Genomic DNA, 18,250 nt, shown 5'->3' on the forward strand with positions numbered 1-18,250 from the left:
TTAGCGCTAGAAACCACAGCTTTTCAGGTTGTTATTTACTGATATTAACGAGTAGTGATTTAAGCACTTGCCTTATGACTGTTTTGTAACTTGCACTGGTTTGACAGGACTTGCCTTGCCTGTAGCCTTCTAGAAGACGTGAAGCTCACCTAAGAGTGTGGGGCTGGTTTTGGCAGCCAAAAGCATAATTAGAGTTTCACCCGCATGTATCTGGCTTACAGAGCGCGGATAATGCAAACCTCCCGGCAGCCCCAAGGACGAGTGTGTTGAGTTTTCACGGCAGTGCCCGATGCGCGGAACCAATCCCGCGTTCGGTCCCCGCCCGGCTGCGGCTGGGCTCTGCCCCGCACACACGGGCCGCCCGCAGGGACACGCCAGCCGGACTTCGGGCGCCTCCCTGTTGCTTCCCCTTGCGAGCGCACGCCGGAAGATGCTGCTGTGCTTTGCCGGAGGTGCGAAGCCGCTCGCTGTGGCCCGTAGGGCGGTGGCGATGCGGGCGCCGAGACGCGGCGCTGAGAAAGTTTGCCGGTGCCCGAGGGCGACTTTGACGCGTGAGCGGCGGGGGCTGCCGGGCCGGCCCGGCGCGTTCCGGCTCTGCGGGTGCCGGAGCCGCGCCGCGTCCGCGGGGGCCGGGCCGGGCCGGGGGGAAGGGGCGTTGCCATCTGCTGTTAATTCCGCGGTCATTGGATTAGTAACCAGCGGTGATGAGATCAGCGGGATCGGCTTTCGCGAAGGGGCACGGCGCTCACCGCGCTCCCCAGCTGTGCCGGCTCTCGCATGAGGCGGCGGCGGGCGGCGCAGGGGGAGGCAGCGCGCACAAAGCCCGGTAGCCGCCGCAGGCCGCCGCCCCCGGGCAGGGCTCCCGGGCGGCCCGGCCCGCGGCGCCCGCCTCGCTCCGAGCCGCGGCTCCCCCGGCTCCTCTCGCCTCCCCGGGCAGCCGCAGGCAGCGGGGAGCAGCCTCTGCTGGGCGGGCGCGCTCCGGGCGGGGGGCGCGGGCTCCGAGCGTGGCGAGCCCGGCCACGGCGCCTCCCGAGTTTGTTTACTTGTGCTTCGCTTCTCGTCCCCGGTGTCTCCTCTCTGCCGGCATAGCGGATCGGTGGCGGTGCCGTGCTGGGGGTTTATGGTAAGTTTGCGATGGGCGAAGCCCTCAGTTCGTGGGAATTCGGTGTTTTGTTGCACAGTATGTAAAGACGCGTTTGTGTGTGTGTGTGGGGGGGAGTTCTTGTTTGGTTTTTTTTTTTTTTTTTAGTGCTCGGTTTGAAGAAATAGACTTGCGAACCGTTTTCTGCTTTATAATGAAGTGGTTTACAATATAAATTAGTTTCTTGAGCTATGTAAGAGAATTATTTCTAGATGTTGGCTAACTGGAAATCTACGTTTCTCATAAACTGAATGTATCTGACTTTGCGCTGCCGGACGCAAACCCTTTCGCCTCGCGATTGCCACAAGCTAATGTTTTACAGTGGTTACTTGGCGCTTTTTCGGGCAGTAAAAGCCAGACCTCAGTTCAGGTGTTTAGACGAATCTGAAACATTAAACTGTCTTCTCCGTAAGAGTATGAGGGAAGCTGAACCTTCGTCAAGACAAACCTGAATTTGTATGCGAGACTTGAGTTTCAACAAAGAAAGGTATTGACTGAATTTGCCCTCGCGTCACTTGTAGGCAGGCTGGGTTTGCTGTCGCTGCTAGGAAGCTGTTCCTGCCGAGGGACCAAGGGCAGGGCGGCTGAGCGCTGCCCTCGCCGCCCCGTGCGTTCCTGGAGGGGCTCCGCCGTTGATGTGGCAGCGTCCGTGCTGGCAGCGAGTCATTTGTATTTCTTTGTGCCGAGGACTTGGAGTGTGGACTGCTACAGGGTGGAAAGTGTCCTATATAGAGAGATGGCCAGCTACCACTTCAGCTGCTGGTTTGATGCTGGCTACAGCCCTTCGGTGCTTAAGTCATACCAGATATTTTCACAGTGCTCTGTTTGCCTTCCGGTGACAGAAGCAATCCCTGATAAGATATCTCCACGCTGCAAAAGAGCTTATCAGGAGTTAAAAAAAAGCAGTCCCGGAGAGTTGATGCTTGTGGCTGAAACTGGCCTGACTTGTGCAGTGTATCTCAAAGGATGCTACATTTTTAATGTTGTTTCTGTAACTAAAGCACCCCGTCAGGGACATGAATATCAAATTGCTGTTAGATTATTTGGTGCTGCTGACAGAGAAATGCCAGATACTGTACATTCTCCTAACAACAAGCGGAAGTTTTATAACTGGCCTTAGTCATGTAAGTCTGGTTTCCTTGGTAGCTAATGTGCCTCGGTGTCTTGCTGCTGACTCCGGATGTCCTTGGATGACCGTCCTGTGCTTCAGTGACCCTGCCAGGGCTGAAGGCAGACTCGGTACTTCCCTGCATCACCAGCATGAGAACTTCCCAGCGCCGTGCCTTCCTGAGGCCCTCATGTGGGTGTTGCTCTGGAAGTACACACTGGTGTTGTTGGGCTCCGAGAGCCCTGTGTTCGCTCCCATCCCATCGGCCTGTTTGTCTTTGCAAATGTCACTGCAGCCAGCTCTGAAGCACCGGGCTTCCTGCTCAACAGGCTCTGGGCTCGGGACTGAGAAAGCAGTGCCACCTTTTTGCAAGGAGCTTTTCGGAGTTGTGAGACTTCTGGGATTTTTGGTTGTTTTTTTTTTTTTTGTGGGGGGGGGGTGGGGAGGAGGAGGGGTGTGGTTTGTTTTTGGGGATGTTGTTTGGGTTAGTTGGTTTGTTTGTTTTTGGAGAGGTTGTTAATGGTGGGGTTTTTTGTTTTGGTTTGGGTATTTGGGCTTTTTTAAAGAGAAGCATAACCCCCCACCCCCATGAGAAGTACTAATTGGATATTTTGTTTCTTGAAAGAACAGATTTTTCTGATTCTTGGTTTGACCAAATTACAGTCATCTTTATGACTCGTGTTTGTGCAGCATGTGAATTTCTGAATGATGGGACATCTCTCCTATGACTCCACAAGCAACAAGTCATTGACATGTTAGGCTTCATTGTTGCTGCGCAAACTTTTTAAATGGATTTTCCATGTACCAGGAAAATTCAAGGCAGCTATTTTTGTCTCATTTTCCTTCACAATCACTGTTTTCCCCTTTTCTGTTTATAGGATATTGACCTCTTTTTATGGAGAAGGAAAGTAATTTTCACAGTGGCACTCAATGACATGTTGCAGGACTCGTGTGATGGTTACTTTGTGTTGGCTTCTTTTAATTGAGACAGCTGGTGAGTTTTCCTGTGAGGAGCTGATTTGCTTACCCATTTGAGACATAGTGACAGTAATTGAGGAAGAAGGCATTCCATGATTTTCTGAGATATTATTGTTAAAAATCCTTGGCTAAAGCAATTAGCAAGATCGTGCTAGATACTCAACTGTCTCATCCTGGTAATTCTTCATGGCCAAGAAGAGGAAGGTAGAAAGAGGGATGCCTTATTCAAATTCTGTAAGCCATGCTGTGTTTTAGCTGTCTGCTCTGTTCAGTCTGCTTGGCTGCTCACTACTGCTGCACTGACATCCTCTGCGCAGTTCTTATTGTGCTGGGGCAACTTCGCTTCAGTGTAAACTTGAGGCTCTTGCAGTGGTAAATCCCAGGTGGAATAAGGATAATGCAGAGTGGCCTTGATACTCGCATCTATTTCCTGCATCAGTTAGTGAGGATAAATGCACTGTTCTTAATAGAATATCCATGTAAAGGAAATCAGGATGTATTTTCTTCTCAGCAAGTTTCCCAGGACAGAAGATGGGTGTAAATGTTGCTGGACTTCATAAATCTTCTCTGAAGTGAGACTGATGGTAGAGAGGAGTGGAGGCTGGTACTGCTGGGTGCCTGCCTTCCTGCCACCATCCAGGAAGCAAAGTTGAGCTCATGGCTACAGGGATGAAGGGCTCCATGCTGCCAGAGGATGGATGGATGCCATCCGTCCATCTGAGCTATGTCTATGTAGCATGCACCTTGAGGCTAGTGAAGGTGCAGTTGTCTTGGGAATTTTAAGTATTTATTAAGCCAGAATAGATCAGTTTTCTGTGATGAAGGCATTGGTTAAACCTGCCCACTCAACAGTTAACCAGGTTTGAAATCAAAGCTCTCTGTAAAGTTTCTATGTTATGGATAAATATTTGCCTATAATTCTGGAAGTTGGTGTTGTTGGACTGACAGAAAAATCAACAAGTGCTGTGGATTGAAACTTGCCAGACCAGACAGCTACCTCACCCACTGTATTTTTAATGGGGTTGTGTACATGTTGGTGAATCTGTGTCACTCTGCAGCACGCACAATTTTTGCTGGTGACTTTAGGCTGTCTTTGCAACATGCTCTGTTAGCTGACACAGGTTGTGCTGTAGGATGAAATGTTAATGCATCACGTGCTTCCTGGAAGAGCTGTTCATGTCTTCTGACTTCTTTAACTTCAGTCAACTCGGGCTCAGGTTGTTTGTGGGGGTTCGTTATTTGCTTTTTGCCTTGAGAAGGTGTGTGTGCATCACTGCCGCTGGTCCTGGGCTTTGTACTGCCCATGTACTGGAGAGCGCTGCCCCTGAAGGGCTGGAGGCAGCTTCAGTGGTAACCAACTTTCCCAAAAACAGCAGATGTGTTCTTTTGGTACAGCATCCAAGCTGCTGTTGCTTGAAGGCAGCACTGTAGTGTACTTGAGCTGTGCTCCCTCAAGAGTTAAAGTATCTGAAATGGTGGATGCTGTTTGAATCCTGTTTTCAGGTGACCTTTGCAGTGATGTCAGGAAATGCCTTTTCCTCAGCTGCTTGTACAGCTCTACAGCCCACAGCCATTTAGATTGGATGATGATAAAGTTAAAAGTTAGTTTTGGTTTGGCTTTTTGTGTTTGGAAAGCTGGCAGTATACTTACTCAGCAGCATTCACAGCCCATCAGGGAAAAATCCTTGCCCTAAAGAGATTTAACAGTGCTCCAGTCCCCTTGGTGGCAGCATGGAAAATGCATAAAGGAGGGCTGGAAAAATGTGGGTTATGTTTTTGGTAGCAGTCGTGGTTAAGGGAGATCAGTGCTCACAGGGTGCCATGACTTTGGGCTCAGAACTGCCATTTATTTGGCTGGCAGTAATTGGTTAAAATTTGATGGCTCTATTTTGGCTGCCTCTGCTCTATTAAAAACTGGCCCATCAAGAGTGCTGGACAGAACTCACCACTTTCCTTCCTTTGGCTCCCTTTCCATCAGAAATGGAGTAGTGTCAGGTACTAGCCTGTTGAAATGCACGTAAGTGTATTTTTATATTTTTTGGGGGGTGTCTTTTTTTAAGTGGATGTCACCTTTGCCTCAGAGGCCAATGTGATGCAGCATTTTATTTCTGTAGCAATTGAAATACAGACATTTTATGTAAATTGCTGTGGTTTGACCATTGCAAAGAAGCATGTGAGGAGAATTTATATCTATTTCCATGCTTAGTAAAAGGTGAGGTGCCTGGACTTAAACGTGGGTGCTCTGTGACCTAAATCTGTTCATGCTGAAGTCATTTGAACTTAGACCAATGCTGAGCAGTATTCTGTATAATTTTTTGCTTCCCTGTGCTTATTTTCTATATCTTTGGATTGAACGTTGTGGGGTAATCCTGCTCATGAGTAGTGTCAGATGACAAGTTTTATTGTGTTGCATTGCAGAGTGTGGTGACTTAGCAACTTTATCTTTGAGGATTTGTCAGAGGCTGAAGGGACAAGTAAGCTTTGGTGTGCAGCAATGTAGGAAATCCACCTTGGAGCTGATTGCAAGCTACTTCTTTCAGAGCTATACAGCAGAGTCTTTAGATGAGTTTGTTTTCTTGATTTAAACATGCATTTTCAAAAAACTGTTCTTATTCTGCCTTTCTCTTCCTAACCTATTGCTGAAGTCTGCTGTGCACTTGTCTGCTGTTGTGCCTTTCTGCAGTAGCAACCCCTGAGGAAAATTTTGCCTAAGAGATTTTGAGAAAAAGAAAAGATTGGTTGTATTTACAGTGTCTCATCAGAAGAATGAGGATTTCCTGCAGAAATGGGTCCATGCCCTGGGACCCAACCATGGCCCAGACTGCTCCTGAAGCCTCCCTTTGCTGGGCTAGGGAGCTGCTGAGGGAATTCCCTGCAGAGGGGCTGGAATTTCTGCTTTGTCCTGAGGCAGCAGAGGCACTGCTGGCAGCTGACTTGGCTGTTCTCTTTCTTTAGCAGTTTTTCTGCTTGGCACCTGAATATGGCCTGGCTTTTTTTGAGAGGGGGAAGTGAGATCGTTCAGGCTCCATCTACACCTCGCAGCAGCAGCCTCATGTAGCCTTTGTTGAAAAGAGTTTCTTGAATGTTCAAAAATCAACATATTTAGAGTTGCTTTTTTAAGGAGTATTAATCATGCAAAAGCACTTGTATAGCTTTAGGCATGGAAAAAGGTGTGATTTTTCAAATCTGATGAAAGGTTTACGTACTTAATTATAATTTAATTTTAACTGCTTCTCCTCTATCTCTTCTTCAAACAAATGCAAAAACAAATCACCTCCAGCAGAAGGATATCTTTTTTCGTTAGATATTGGAGGTCATAATTTTAAAAAAGAGCCACATAGCACAAAGTATTTACATCAGTGCTACATTTCCTACTGAGACTGTGCTGTCTACAGAAATCCCTAAGTGGTGGTTGTAGGCATAGTTATGAGCTGTGGGATGGTGCTTTGTTTTTCTATAAGGATATTCTAAACAATAGGCTTGCTGTGGAAGAATGAAAATGGCTTGGAAGAAAGTTGACTGTTGTCTTTGAATACTGAACCAATTCTCAAAAATGTTAAGCTTATTTCCTAATTAAACTATTACATGATAGAAGCCACTTAAAATTAAGCAATGAATTCACAGTGTTCTCAACAAGGACTGTATTACTTCACATGTGAGAAAATGCCATGAGAATCAGATCTATGTGTACAGCCAAAGAAATAGTTGGTTTAAGTGGTAAAGGGAATTTTGAGCTTTAACTACTTTCTGAGTTACTAGTGAAATTCTAAGTAATTTCTTGTTTTGAGAATGACTTTAAGGTAGCTTGGACACACTCAGTAATCTGGTGGCCAGTACTGGTAAATGGTTTTGAAACTTTGTTTTCCCAGTGTTTTAGACTCCTTTTCCAGAATAAGCTCTGCTGTCATTTGCTTTTCACAACACAATCATTGCAGTGTTGTGAAGTGAATGGTTGCTTTAAAATAAAGTTTACATGTTAATTTGTTTGTGCTTGTATTCCTTGCTCAATGATGCCATTGCATATAATTTTGTAGTGTGTCCTGTATTTTACTCTGTTTATGTGAATTGTTGGCTCAAGTTATAAATAATCACAAAATCCAGTGTAGCTGACCTGGGGATTTAAGAGTTAAAATTGAAACCTCCTCCTTATGATGCTGTTTGTGGTATTTTCTGGCTGAGACACTTCCTTGAGTTAAAAAAAAAAAAGGCCATTAAAATGAAAATTTACTACTTCATTTGTTTATCTTGAAAGTTAATCCTAATTTAACATATAAAAAGGTGTACTTGTAGATACTTCAAATTTGTATAACATCTGTGCCGGGGGAATTGAGTATCTGTTCCTCATGGCTTATCACTAGTCCGCTTGGATTTAAATTGAGGATCTGAGAGTGTGATAGGAGCACATGCTGAACTCTTTCAGAGACTTGGGGTATTTTGAGGCTCCAGCTAGTTCACTTGGGCAGGGCTATTACTTTGTTCTTTGCCTTGGAAAGGAGTAGCAGTAGTGCACCTCTGGGCATGTACTAAACCTGAGAATAGTAAATTAAATTCTGACCTTTGGTTTTTTCATCCTATGCTTGAGCAAAGTCTCTGTCTGTGGAGCGCATTTTGGGAGTCCAACCCTGCAAGGAGGTTCACGTACATTGTCATCTTGCTTTCAAAAACTATGATGCAGCATAAAGAAATCAAAATACTGTTTTCCTTGTTGTTGAAAACTTCTGTCACGCGTGTCAGAGATGACAGAAGTTGTTTGAACTAAAGATGGTAGCACATCAAAGTCTATAAAAGACAAAAACATTGCCATCCCAACCTCATTTTACTGTGTTGCTGCATATTAGTGTGACTTGTGGGTTGTTCCAGTACCTAGCTATCCCTGCACTTCAGCACCATCAGCCTCTGATGCTGTTAACATCTGGGTAACACTTGCTGTGATATTCTCACTTCTAAGTGTACTGGTCATTCACTAAATATTTATAGAGTCCTTTGGTTTTGATGTTGCAAGATAAAAAGGGTGGGTTTTCTATCATCTTTTGTATTCAAAGGCAAATAATGCATTGAAGCTGGTGATTATTTAAAATATTATCACATCAAGAAGTTCCTTTGTACTTGGGTCAGTGCTGACGTAACTGTTTCTAGTAGTCTAGAAAACCTTGCAGAGTTCACTGCTGGCTTGTTTAGACTAAGATGCTGTGTTGTAAGTGCAATGATCATCTACCAAAGATGTGAGAATGTGCTCAGGAAGGATTTGTTACAACATGTGCAGTATCTTATCCTTTGAGTTTAAATAGAACAAGATGTATTAAACAAGCATGAACATGAGACCCGGCTTATGTCCTTGTTCTTTTTAAATTTTTTTGCATTCTTATTAATGTTATTTGAAACTAAGTGTGTAGGTGGAGAGAAGGAAGAGAGAGAGGCTCACCTGTGAGATCTCTTGGTAGCAATGTACTGAAGGATGGACAGGGAAAGAGGAACATTCAACAGCAGTTTCTGAAGGTGGTGGCGGAAAAGGTGATTAATTTGTCAAAGGGACTAAGGCTAAGTATTTGCCAGGATTTAAAAAATGGAAGAGGGAGTGAAAATAGACCTCCCAGGCAGGGTGCATGAAGGAAACCATCAGGAGTTGCTGCAAGTTCCTCCTCCTGTGGTGTTCAAACGCCTGTGAGAAGTCAGCAGTGATGTGGTGTCAGAACTTCCCTCACCTCAGTGAGCTGCAGTGGGATGGGAGGAGGTGCATGAGGCTGCAGCCTTGAGTTCCTGTCTAAGGATACAGTGGGCTTTCAGTTTATAATATTTGGGTTTTTTTTTTTCACTGAGTCACCTTCAGCATTGATAATTTGCTTGCATTTCCTGCTCTTAGACCCAGAAACAAGAATCAATAGTTTGTTTTCACTTGAATACACCTCTATCTAGCAATGGTGAATAATAGTGCAAGGGAAGAAAAAATCCATATGTTTTAGTTCATGACAGTTTGACTGCTGGAAAAAGACACCAAAGGGAAATTCAAAGTGAAATGTCTCAATACTCTGGGGACGTGAGAGTGACTGATGAGCTTGCTTTTACTGCTTTACTCCATCCACATCCTGCTAATAGAGGACATGGCAGCAGGAAGTCTTTGGGAATTCAGAAGCAAATCCCCTCCCTTCTCTCCCTTTATTTTTAGATTTTGTTTTCCCTCTGGTAAAATCTTCGGAACCTGGGTGAGCAGTGCTCAGGGTTAGACAGAAATGTGACTCAGTAGTGCCTGGTGTGCAGTCATTCAGGAGAAGAGCAGGAACTGTTTCTCTCACCCTGTAGTTGGAGATTGGGGATGTAATTCCAGTGTGTGTAATTTTGACATCATGTTTTCTTTTGCACATGGATGAAGATAGTGAATTGATGCAGAACTGGTTTTCCTTTTAACTATTGGAAGAAGCAGAAAAACAATTGGCTGAACCTAACATCTAAATTTAGACATCTGAATTAGCAATGCAGGAAACAGTAGTGTAGCAAACAGCTCAGTTCCTCCTGAGCACTGCTGGCTGGCAGGATAGAAAATCTGGGCACTTAACAGATGCAGGCATCTCTTTACACCTCCTGGGAAAAATGTGTGTGGGATGCTTCCTCTGGATAATCCTTAAACCAAGGCTAAACTGGCAGTTTAACTTTCATCAGAATTCCCAGTGAATGAGTTTTCACAAGGGATTTTTTTACTTGTATTTTTTTTTTGTCTGAATATTTGCTTACAGTGGGGTTTGCTTCCACAGCTGTTCTGCATTTGGTTTCCGTAGTGGTAAGGAATGTGGTGCGCTGCAATCAAGGCTGAGCCTAATAGTCTATTGTAGAAATAGGATTGTAAGGAAAATTCAAGCAGTTACTTTATTACAGCAAAGATGTGTGGGTTGATGGTCTTGGTAGAATTCAGTTCAGTCTCATGGTACAAGAAGAAATTTCATTACATGTAATAATTAGCTTTTGAAATAAAGAGGATTATCTTTCATTTTAATCACCCTGCCTTAATAGCAGGGAAGAAAAACCATTTTATAAGAGTGCCAACTCTGTTCTCTGTGTTTTCTGAAATGACATTTTAATTGAATTTTATATTTATGGGACTGATACATAAAACTTGTCATTCTTGTGGATTCTTACCTGTTTCTCCCTGTATATTAACCAGCTGTATTTTTAAACACTGTAAGCTTCTGTCCTGCTCTCTTGCCAAAAAAATTTCCACAAACAGTTCCTTGTGAGGAGAATTATTACTTACATTGGTCGTTTTTAACGTGCAACTCTTTAATATTCAGGCACATTTCTCTTGTTAACACAAAGCGTTGTATACATGTGCTTCGTATCCAGTATGTGAATGGCTTGTAAATAAATTACAAAAGTAGGTTTAAATTCATTAGTGCTTAGCAAAACTAATGGATTGTAATCAGTGTAATGGCTGATGATAGATTGTGCTGTGCCAGCGGGGAACTGGCTCCCAGAAGAAGTAACACCAGCTCAGGAATGACCAGAGACTGGCTGGTGAACGTGTTCTTCTCCAGATGCTTTTTTAATTCCTTCAATTAACTTGATTAAGCAGCTTAGCTTAAGCAAGCAGAATTTGTGACTTGGAAGTTCTCCCATGCAGTATTTTCCCATTGCCTTAGGAATTAATTCCTTTAATGCTGTGTCTGTGTAAAGCAGGCAGCCATGCTCGCTGCTGTCTTGCACAGACACGAGATGGTGTGTGCTTAGTATGAGGGGCACACACAGGGGTGGTGTTTCCCCTCTCTGCAGTTGGTTCTTGGCAGAAGTCATAAATCACAGTGATTTCTGCACAGTGCAATTGAATGGAGCCTGACTACCTTATTTTTTTATTGGTGTTGGAAGTTCCCTCCTGCTTAGATCACTCTGAATCCTCCATCAGGAGAGAGGGGAACACTCTCTTCTGTGTGCCCTGTGGTTTCCAAGCAAGGGAATTGTATTTCCTAATTGTACCACCAGTGTCCCTCCCAGGGAACTCGATGCATTCTCTTTTCTACCCAATGTTTTATCTTCACAGCATGAGTCATTGGGGAACAGGGAAAGGGGTGTTAAATAGGGAGTCAGATGGTAGCACAGAGTTCTTGTCCATCTGTCTGCTTTCCTTGAAGACATCCCCTCCCTTTCCAGCAAGGATGGTGGTTATGTTACAGTCTCCTATATTTTTTCAGAGCACAGAAAAGTGGCTTCAGCTGGAACCAATTTCTATCCTACAGATCCTTGTGGTACTGGGGAACCCACCCATCAGTAACTACTGCAGCACAGGCAGTATTGACTGCTCAGTATTGTGGCAGCCTGGAGTTCTGCAAGGCTCAGCTCTTGTGTTTACAGTTATTGGCTCAACAAATTGTTTTCCAAACTGTAAGTCATTCATTCTGGTCCTGGCTTGCAGTTTTTTGTATAAATGTTAAGTTATTTCTGCAGTATCAGAAGTTGCAGTGTCTTACACAGATTGTCATTAAATCCATGTAGTAATTTCAGAAATTTAGATCTGTGTTTACAGGTAGTTGGGTTTTTTTTTGTTTTTTTTTTTTTTCCTTAGGAGAATTTCAGAGAGGAGCTTGACACTACATAGACTTTTTCAGCTCCCCTTGATTATGCTGTGTTAATAAGATGATAATGTATTCTGATAATTGCTCATGAGTCTGCTACCTAATGAAAAATGAGGGTTGAGTGTGCTTCCATATGCTTCTCTTTCTAGCAGTGCCAGGTGGGGAGGTAAATATCTTAAAAGGATGCTAAAAAATGGGTAAAATTTTAAGCCAAATGTGGCTTCCTGGTATTAAGGTAACTGACAATGGGATGGACAGGAAAAGGAGGGGAAGGGTTGAAAAGGAAAGACAAACTAGAAAGACTGGGATTGTAACAAGAAGCCGTCAGCCGTAGATGTGATGAAGTTGATGTGTAGGGCAATTGAAAATACTTTTGTTTTCCATTCCTTCCTTCACTGTGGAGGAAGACCTCTGTTAATGAGAGAGATTCTCCAGGTGGTTAGAAGTGTTAGTAGAGTTCTGGGTTTTAATGCTCCATTAAGCTTTCATACTGTGTAAATTATTTTCTTCAAACTTGCCTCTATTTTTGATCTCATGGCTGTGAATTATGGCAAGAGTTCATGCTAAATATGAAAATGCACAACTCCTCTGGATCCCATGACTCTTGTAGCAATTTGTGTGTCCACACAGCACTTCAGGGAACAGTTTATCTGTTCAAAGAATGGTTGGAATTTAAACCCCCTCAGATTTCCAGTATCCTTAGATATTTTTTTCCTTAACCTCTTGGCCAAAAGGCTTGCTTTCCTCCTCTGAAACTATTTGTAGTGTTTGTGCAGTATCCCACATGATTTTATATTCAATAGTGGTGTGGTTTGTACATGTCTTACAAGTCTTTTGCAGCAGTAAATGATAGTTTGAGAAATGCAAGCTTGCATTTGGGCTCAAGTGATCATCTTGGTTAGTTCAAATGGTTCTGGAAGGATCTTTGTATAAATCTACTTCATTTTATGCTACTTGTGCTGCTTTTGAGAATGTAGTAAACAAAAACAAGTTTAGTTCTGATGAAGTAGCAAAAAGAATAATTTTATCAGTATTCATTCAGGAATGCAGGCTATACTGAGTGTGTTATGGTTTTTATAACTCAGTGGGAAGATGACTTATTTTCCTGGAGGTAGTCCTTTACTTTTAAAGATATTTCTAAATATTACTTTTATTCTTTATCATGTTGGAAATCAAGATGATCTGTATATCCCAATACAATCTGGGATTTTGTTTTTCCACAATTAAAAACTCTGAGCACTTTGTTTTGAGCATATTCCACCTGTTGCTGAAGCTTAACTTGTAATTACTGATGTACTTTCTCTTTGTCTAAAGTACTGCTGATCCAAATTTAGACTAAATACATTTTTTCTCCAGGGCAGAACAGGTCCCTTCCTGAGTTATTGGAGAATCAGAGTCTGGCAGATTTAGATCATGTCTGGAAGATTTTCTGCAATCATATCAAATATGAGGGGGTTGTCCAAAGATTAATTGGAATATACTATATTTTTATTTTTAATATAGCTTTTGCAGGGCTTCCAGAACACCATGTTACTTATTTTATTTCAGCAGCAATACACCTAAAGATTAAGTACTAATATATTTTATTCCCCTTAAAACTTGCATCCTAGTGCAGTTTTCTTCCAAATAACTTTCAAAATTTTTTCTCCCTTTTCATCCAATGCATTAAAGAAGGAAATATAGGTAGTAATAAATTGTTACAAATAAAATGCTGCTTGAAAGAAAATTCCCTGCAGAAGACTGCTTAGTAGGGGGAACTAGTGTGTAAAGTTATTTTGAGAAATACAGGCCTTGTGTTTGAGCTTATAGATGACAGTTTGTGTTGAGAGCTGCCCTGTAGGCAGGCACAAAGCTGATTTATTTTTATCCATACCTCTATTAGGAAGTCTAGTGTGGGCTTTTTAAAGTACTTTCCTGTGGTCAGAAATACCTGGAATTCTTGGCACTTGCAGCATGAATTTCTTTGAGGGTGTACATTGTTAGGTCAGTAACAGAGAGATGTCAATGCTACTCCAAGTAGCAACTTCTTCCACCATGGCTTTTCTTAGTTGGAAGCCCTCTCTGATTTTAACACTGCCAAGTCTGGTATAGTTTTTCTCCATAGAACAGTATTGATTTGAAAAAGCAGCCCTTCTGCTTAATCTGGCTGTAGGACAATGAAAGAGCCAGAAAGAAAATCACATTCCACACAGCCAGCAGGGCTTCACTGAGGGCAAATTTAGTGGCCTTCTATGGTGAGATTATGGCATTGGTGGATCAGGGAAAAGCAATTGATATAATCTACCTGGATTTATGCAGAGCATCTAACACTGTCCCACAGGACATCTTTGTTTCTAAACTGGAGAGATGTGGATTTGATGAAAGAATCACTCAGTGGATAAGGAGCTGGCCAGAGCAGGGTGCCCAGAAATTTTGTGGATGCCCCAGCCCAGGAATTGTTCAAGGCCAAGATGGATGGTGCTTTGAACAACCTGGTCTAAGGACAGGTGTCCCTGACCATGCAGAGAGGTTGGAACTAAATATTAAAATCACAGAACATCCTCAGTTGGAGGGGACCCAACAGGATCATTAAGCCCAACTCGTGGCCCTGCACAGGGCACTCCAAGAGTCACACCACGTGTCTGAGAGCATTGACCAAACACTTCTTGAACAGGTTTGGTGCTGTGACCTTCCCTGGGGAGCCTGGTCAGTGCCCAGCCACCCTCTGGGTGAAAAACTGATATCCAAACTGAACCTCCCCTTACTCAGCTTTGTGCTGTTAACCTGAGTCCTGATGATCTTTAGAGTCCATTCCAAACCAAACCATTCTGTGATTCACCACGGTGAGACCCACTTTGGGTTCTCGCCAAGGTGTCCTTTGTGTCTACAGGAGTCAGATTTTTGACATGGGGACAATAACTGTCTGTGAATCTTTAACTCCTTGAAGCCCTGTGCCTTTCCCCAGCCTCTCGTGCATTACCAAGTGCCCTTCTTCCTAAATTTCCTAAATGAATAAAAAACAGACACAAAAATACTACTTGGTGAAATGGAAAAGCATTTATAAGCATGAGCAAAATCAATTTTGTTGCTTAGAGCTTAGACAGTTTGTTTCTATGATATTACTTTCTCCATTATCTCCACTTGTCTGTGCAATTATTCTCTGCTGACAGAGGGGCTTTAGTAGTGGCTGGTGTTTGAAACAGATGAAATTCATTGCTGTTGCTTAAATAATGTGGAGTGTTGCAAAAACATTTATTTGTTTAACAGGAAGTTGTTTTGTCTTTTTGTCAGCACTCCAAAGAAACTTGATTTGTTGCCTCACCTGGGAAATACAGAATCTGTACAATCTGATTTTGTCATGATGTTTCCTTAACATATGTGAAGTGTGTTTACTTAATTTCTGTTGTTTAGAAAAAGGAACTGTGGGACTGATGAAGCATTGCTTCCTGGTTTTGTGTCTTGTGGCTGACTTGACATGAAATCTTCAGGACACTTTGCCTGCAGTTACAGCTTTGATGTGAGCTCCTTCTCATCAGGGTTTCTTGGCAAGATGCGCCTGGCAGCCCAGCCTGGCGTTCCGTGTGCTCACTTCCAGGATGTCTGTCCTGTCCTGTAGGAGCAGTTATTCCTGAGCCTGCTGCTGCCCTGTCAGAGTTGGCTGAGGGTGGCTATTGACTGAAGTAGCTGAGGGAGAAGGATTGGGAGGGATGCAGATGGTGTGATTGTGTAAGTCTATTTTCCTTTTAAACAAAAGAATACACTTTTGTTCAGCATCAAACTTGTTCTCATGCGTTCATCTCCTGCATGTTTGTGCAAGAACAATGGCTGGGTTCCCTCCAGCCTTGCCCTCCCCCTCTCACTCTGCAGCCCTGACTGGGAGAATGGACCTGACCCCGTGTGCATTTGTGTCCACCCGTGGTTTGTCCAAGACAGCCTTTTGGGGCATCTCTTCTACATCAGTCTGTTCAGCTCACAAGAGGAAGAATATCTTCATCTCTTGCCTGCTGTGTTTGGCCAGAGGCACGGTCTCTTTGTGTCACTGGACTTCTGCAGCACTGCTGGAAGTATTAATGACATCCAGGTGACATCAGGAACTGCCTCTGATGGGCTGCTTCGGCTGAGCACACTTCACAGGTGTTGTCTGTAACTGCTCCAGTCCAAATGGGAATTACACAAATTAAGACTTGGATGCAAAAGAAGATGACAAAAGTATCCTGGTGATTCCAGAAGCATTGCAAATTTTAAGCTGGTGGTAAATGTCTTTTTATAAAAGATAACTGAGGCGAGGCCCTAGAGTCATCCACTGCAAAGTGTACAGACAGACACTGTGAGAGTGGAGCCATCTCTTGTGGAGTCTGGCAAATCTGCAGTAGCCTTGTGATGTTGTAGACACCCACAGAGCTGCTGCTAGGGAGTGTTTCTCCTTAGCCCCATCCTTACCATGGTACTGGGAAAAACCAGTTGCAGACCAAGGTTCCCTTATGATTTACAAAGCCTTGCCAAGCTTGGAAAACCACTGACACAATCAAAGACTGAAGCTTGAGCTGAGGGGCCAAATTTTCACTCCAGTGTGATGTTACAGTTTCTGCAGTTGCAGTAAAGTTCTGGTGAACCGTTCTGACAAGGCAGAGGAGCTCTCATCTGTCTGCTTGTCACTTCCTACCATCTGCAGGCCTTCCCTCAGTCTGCTCAGGGATCATCTCTGGCACGTTCCCTGGGATTTGCAACTGGCTAGACTGAGGAATGATGCTTTCCAGGAGTATTTAATTTATGGCTTTTTAACTTATTTCATTTTAAAGGCCAACTGGCTCCACTGCACATTACAGCAAAAGGAACTGCAGTAAAAGAAAAGCAGTGGAAATGTATTCAGCCACATTTTGGGGCTGTCACTTAATGGATGTTCTGATTTTGAAACTGAAGCTGTAGGGCTATTGATCCTCTACACAGCTGTAGAGGTAAAATGTAAAATGAATAGTCTAAAACGAAAAGGGTTAGGCTGGTGAAAAGTAGTAATGGCTGGTGAGAAATTGCAGTATCAAAATTTAATTATTCCTTGGGTTTTAAATCTCATGTGTGTGACACCTATTGGTATTACTTGGTGAAGCATGGTGAGTAGAATTATAAAATGGCAAATGATCCTGTAAAATGCAAAGTGGAGCAGAAAGCATAATTTTCAGTTTAGTGTTAAGCCTTTCTCGTGTGTTGATTTTCTTTTTTGATACAACCCTTACACTTGAATATTAAAAATGGTCACATCAGCTGTTTGGGAAAAACAGGAAGGTATTTGCTGTGACAGAAGGGTGGAAGATGAATGATTTTGAAGAGAGAGGAAGATGTAAGGAGAAGCTCATTCCTGTGCTGAATTCAGACGTGAAGTTTAGCTGTGCCCCTTAGGGCAGCTTGAAGTGACTGTGGAAATTTGCTCCATGGTTTGGATGGCTGCCCAAATGAATGGTTCTGCCTTTGAGATTTTAATTTCTTTCTCTCTCTCTTTCCTTTTGCCAGAGCAAGTATTTACATAACTGTCTGGTATTCTAGATCAGAGGGCTTATTCACCTGAAAATAACCTGGCAAAATAAAACACTAGATTTTACTCACTTTAGTTTTCTGAGGCAGACCCATTTCAAGGCCATTTGAATGCAGGTGGCTGAAGACAAAAGGGAAGAATGACTAGAAAGGGGTGGTAGAAAGGATGTAGCAGCTTGAACATCTGTACCCTTATGGTAATTGTGGGATTGCATGGATATTCCTGTTATATACCCTGGAAAGAAAAGTGCTGTTTTCTTTCAGGAACTTCAGAGCTGAAATATTGCTAGTTTTAAAAGTACTTGCATAGTAAAAAAAGTAATTTTTGTTGCATTGTGTTACTATATTTGTTTTTCAAATTGCATTGCTGTACTCTGAGAAGTCATAACACAGAAAAACTGTTTGCAGACTTGAAGTATTTTCAGTTCATGTTTCTTCAGAACAGAAATGTCTTCATCTAAAACCAACTTTCAGCATGAAAGGGGAGAATTACAGAAACACATGCAGGGAGAGGAAGGCATAAAACCAACCCAAAACCTCAAGTCAGCTCTGTCCAAAATACAGTAGATGGAAGTATTTAAAAATACACATTCTGCTGTATTCATTGCTACTCAGGATTGTTTCTGCATTCTTCATCATATGACTAAACTGCTTCTAAGTCAGATGGTACAGATGGTATGGTATTTCAGATTATTCTAATTCCAAGCAGCTAAATGCACAGTCTTTTTTAATAACAAGCTTATCCTGAATTTTGAAACAATTACATTTTTGTAGAATTACAGAACAAGTTACTCTTTACAGAGGAATGTCCTTGGGATTTTCAGGATTTGCATTCCTTTCAGGAATCGAAGAAGTCATGACTTACTGCTGCATTGTTCATCCCACATATTAAATGTCACTTGCTAAGTGTGCATGCAGCATCAAATTTTGTCTGTAGCACAGGATTGTTTGGAATAGCCAAAC

General features: G+C 43.0%; 1 protein-coding gene across 1 annotated transcript in view; it reads left to right on the forward strand.

Moving 5' to 3' along the window:
- Positions 1 to 455: 455 nt before the first annotated feature.
- The window catches only part of SPSB4 (splA/ryanodine receptor domain and SOCS box containing 4), an 82,459-nt gene continuing 64,664 nt past the window's right edge, over positions 456 to 18,250 (forward strand). Inside the window, exon 1 of the mRNA XM_041414541.1 lies at positions 456 to 1,123. The gene's annotated coding sequence lies outside the window, so the exon portion shown is untranslated. The remainder of the gene's footprint in view (positions 1,124 to 18,250) is intronic.

Source organism: Onychostruthus taczanowskii, unplaced genomic scaffold, assembly GCF_017590055.1.
Source record: "Onychostruthus taczanowskii isolate IOZ18803 unplaced genomic scaffold, ASM1759005v1 scaffold45, whole genome shotgun sequence".
Taxonomy (NCBI): domain Eukaryota; kingdom Metazoa; phylum Chordata; class Aves; order Passeriformes; family Passeridae; genus Onychostruthus; species Onychostruthus taczanowskii.